Source organism: Mercurialis annua, linkage group LG1-X, assembly GCF_937616625.2.
Source record: "Mercurialis annua linkage group LG1-X, ddMerAnnu1.2, whole genome shotgun sequence".
Taxonomy (NCBI): Eukaryota; Viridiplantae; Streptophyta; class Magnoliopsida; order Malpighiales; family Euphorbiaceae; genus Mercurialis; species Mercurialis annua.
Window position 1 is genome coordinate 26,710,731 of NC_065570.1, and position 4,458 is coordinate 26,715,188.

Consider the following 4,458-nt stretch of genomic DNA (forward strand, 5'->3'; position numbering starts at 1 on the left):
TTTTAGCATTTAAGCCAAACGTTTAAATCCAAGTGTTTCATCTTTTTAGCAATTTAAGCCAAACGATTACAAACGTTACGAAACAAATCCAAACGTTTCACCTTTTTAGCAATTTAAGCCAAACATTTACAAACTTTACGAAACAAATCCAAGCCTTTAACCTTTTTAGAAATTTAAGCCAAACGTTTACAAACGATACGAAACAAATCTAAACGTTTCACCTTTTTACCAATTTAAGCAGTACGTTTACAAACGTTGCGAAAAAAACTAAACGTTTCACCTTTTTAGGGATTTTAGAAAAACGTTTACAAACGATACGAAACAAATTCAAATGTTTCCCCATTATAGCGATTAAAACAAATCCAAACGTTTCCCCTTTTTAGCGATTTAAGCCAAATGTTTACAAACATTACGAAATAAATCCAAACGTTTCACATTTTTTGCAATTTAAGCCAAATATTTACAAACGTTACGAAAAAAACCATATGTTTCACCTTTTTAGAAATTTAAGCCAAACGTTGACAAACGTAACGAAACAAATCCAAACGTTTCACCTTTTCAGCAATTTAAGCCAAACGTTTACAAACGTTAGAAAACAAATCCAAACATTTCACATTTTTTGCGATTTGAGCCAAACATTTACAAAAGTTACGAAAAAAACCAAGCGTTTCAGCTTTTTAGCAATTTAAGCCAAACGTTCACAAATGTAACGAAACAAAGGTTATGAAAACAAAACCAAGCGCTTCAGATTTTTAGCAATATAAGGCAAACGCTTACAAACGGTACGAAACAAATCCAAACGTTTCCCCTTTTTCGTGATTTAAGCCAACGTTTATAAACACTACGAAACAAATCAGAATGTTTCCCCTTTTAGCAATTTAAGCCAAACGCTTACAAACGTTACGAAACAAATCCAAGCGTTTCTCCTTTTTAGCAATTTATGCCAAACGTTTACAAATGTTACGAAAGAAATCAAAGTGTTTCACCTTTTTTGTAATTTAAACAAAACATTTACAAAGGTTATAAAACAAATCAAAGCGTTTCACCTTTTTAGCGATTTAAGCCAAACGTTTACAAACGATACGAAAAAAATCCAAGCGTCTCACCTTTTTGGCAATTTAAACCAAACGATTACAAACGTTACGAAAAAAATCCAAGCGTTTCACCTTTTTAGCAATTAAAGCCAAACGTTTAAAAACGTTACAAAACAAATCCAAACATTTCACTTTTTTAGCGATTTAAGTCAAACGTTTACAAACGCTACGAAACAAATCCAAACGATTCACTTATTTAGCAATGTAAGCCAATTGTTTACAAACGTTACGAAACAAATCTGTCACGACCCAAATTCATGGATCGCGACCGGCGCTAGTGAATGGGAGTGGTTGCTCCGAAACCCGTAGCAAGCCTAAAAACCTTTATAAATTTTTCGCGTTTTAAAACATAAAAAGGTTTGCAACCTCGTTGCGGAAACACTTTAACACCTTTATTAAAAACGCGATCGCAATTCAAGATCATATATCACATATGATCTGTTTTCAGAAAATATCGTTAAAACCTTTCTCTCGTTTAACGTAACACATTTCTGAAAACCGGGTCTTAAGACCCTGATTGTATTTAAAGAAACTAGAGCGCAAACATCAATCTCAGTTGACACACCTGCTCTGTTTCCAATACAATACTAAAATGCTAAATACATAAAACCAGTGTATCTCTCAAACAACTGGTCATAGCATTTTAGAAAACACGCAGCTTTTCAAACATATATTATATACAGTAGTTCAATCAGAGTTTATCAAAATAGTTTGAACTACTGTAAACAGAAAGACAGACTTCCCGTACCCAACTACTTGCAGCTCTAGAGGTATGGCTGACATTGACTTCCGGAATTATTGTGGAAGTCAGACCTCGTACTTGATTACCTGAAAGGTAAACATTGGGGAGGGTCAGAAATATAAATATTTCTGAGTGAGTTCACATATTTACAATTGAATATTTAAATCGCATATATGTAAAACATTTGTACATATCAAAAATATTACCAATTAGTCGATCCAGATGAAACCCTACAAGACAGACTATTGTATGGGTCTCAACCTACACAATATAGGCCTTAGACCGTGAACTGAATCACTGCCGTCTAAGCCGGGTGTCTGGACCGTAACCGTGAAACTGCCATCACAGTACTGCCTGTGACCGTAACCGTTACTGCCGTCTCAGACTGTTAAGTCAGGGTCGCTAGCACTTCCAACGCCCAATGACATTAACTGACCTCTATGTCAGACACAGGCTCGTATCGAAAAACACTACTGGTGATCACACAGTCCTATTGACAACCAATAGGAAGCTTGTTCCAATGGATCTTTCATGGTTAAGTTATACTACTGCGATTTGTTATTTAAAAACAGTTTAAATATAAATATTCAAAAGTAAAAACCACAAAGTAAAACTCACAGTACTGTCGTCCCCATTTTTTTTTAAAACGTAAGCTCCAAGCAAGCTTGTCAGTCAAACACGTTGGTGTTTGGCTCACTAGATCGACCACTCGTCGGATCTAATTAAAATTCAATTGTCAAAACACATTAGACATTGAATTTTAACTCTAGTCCTATCTTATAAACGATAGACTCAATAAACAAACTCTGACACTATAAATATCGCATATAAACTAATCTCAATATTGAACTTCTCGTTCAATATATAATACCACTCTTGGTATGGACTTATAGTCCTTTTAACATTAATCACTTTGATTAACGTAGGACTTTATTAAAACATCACATTGTTTTAATAAACCAACTATCCTCAAACGTCTAGGTTTTTTTAACCTTTTAAACGTATCAGCTAACGTTTCAGAAGTCCCTTGAATCAACAATCGAGTATACAACTCGAACTAGGACGAAAACGTCCAAATACCGGACCTCTGACTCGTTGTGCGTCCGCACAGAGGGGACTGTGCGTCCGCACAGCCTTTGCCAAGGCTGTGCGCCCGCACAGCTTGGCTGTGCGTGTGCACAGCCACGGGGACACACCCCGGGCTGAATCCGACCTGCTTACACGCGTAAAAAATACTCCAAACAACACAACAATATTCAACTCAGCAATCGAAACGTTAAACCAATTCGAATTCGATCGATTCGATACGGTCGACGTTATAATATTAATTATAATCCAATTTATAAATAACCGAATTTAAATTAGCGGTTATTACCTCAAATACATGCAGATCCTCGAAGAAATCGGAGTCGGAATTGAGAAATCGAACGCGAAATCGCGAAACTTAATTCGCGCGACCGTCCCGCGCGCCCTCTGCTTGCTAAGCAAGCACGTCAAATGAATTTGACGTATGGAATGAGGCTGCCCCTCACTTGTATATATAGAGAATTGATTTGGCTAAAGTACCATTTGATACTAGCTCAATCATGCACTTTAACTCTGATTTTAATTAGTCGTCCGTAGCCCAAACGGAGACTAATTCCAAATTCCGTCAAACTTTACCTAAAAATCCAATAAAATATAAAACGAATAAAAATATAATTTTTATTCGCATCAGACTTATATTTTATTTTTAATAAATCTCCAAAGATTTATTAGGTACAAATCGGTCCCACTTAATTAAAATTACTATGTCCAAATTCCATAAAAATTTGACGGTAGCTTCGTCAAATTATTTCGCGAATATTGACACCAAAATTATTCGCTCGGGACTTATAGATTATTTTATTTTAATTTGGACTAACTAATAATATTTAAGTAGTTTATAACTGAAACTAATTAAAATAAGAAGTTCAAGGATCAAAACAATATGTTTGCCAAACTTGGCCGCCACTCTCCACCGCCTTTTTTTTTTATTAATTTCTTTTTCTTTTATTATTAATTATATATTTTTATATATATCTTAATTTATATTCGTCCATAACTCGTCGAGCTTTCCGAATTTCGACATTTTAATTTCGGGGTTTTGTCCGAAATCTTAAACTCTCCATTTAGAGTGGTACATTGATATTTTAATTATCAATATATTTTTATCTACGACGCCCAGTCGTATTCTCTATTATATTAATCTCGTTCATATCCCTTTATTAAAATTTAAATTCTCGATTTAAATTTTAAACTCCAATTATTACGATATTCTTTTACGGATACATATAAATTAAATTTACGTTTAAATTTAATTTACGTATTCCGAATTTATTAAGTCACTTTCCGTGATTTAATTTAATAACCTTAAATAGTCAAACCTTATTATTACTATTTGACTATTAAACTTGGTCTTTCCGAATATTTTTCTTAATATTCGAAATCTCAAAATATTATTTTTAATATTTTGATTACTCCAATTTGACCTCGTGGCATATTCTAATTACTTAAAATTACGGGGTATTACATTCTCCCCTCCTTATAAAAATTCGTCCTCGAATTTAAAATCTAATGCCACTTATTAAACAACTCTATTAA

General features: G+C 33.9%; 1 long non-coding RNA gene across 1 annotated transcript; it reads right to left on the reverse strand.

Annotated features, from left to right (window-relative positions):
• Positions 1–1,464: 1,464 nt before the first annotated feature.
• Positions 1,465–3,316, reverse strand: LOC126665298 (uncharacterized). The gene is made up of 2 exons (XR_007637580.2): positions 3,212–3,316; positions 1,465–2,554 (listed from the first exon to the last, which is right to left on the reverse strand). It is a non-coding gene; the product is annotated as an uncharacterized LOC126665298 (long non-coding RNA).
• Positions 3,317–4,458: the final 1,142 nt, after the last annotated feature.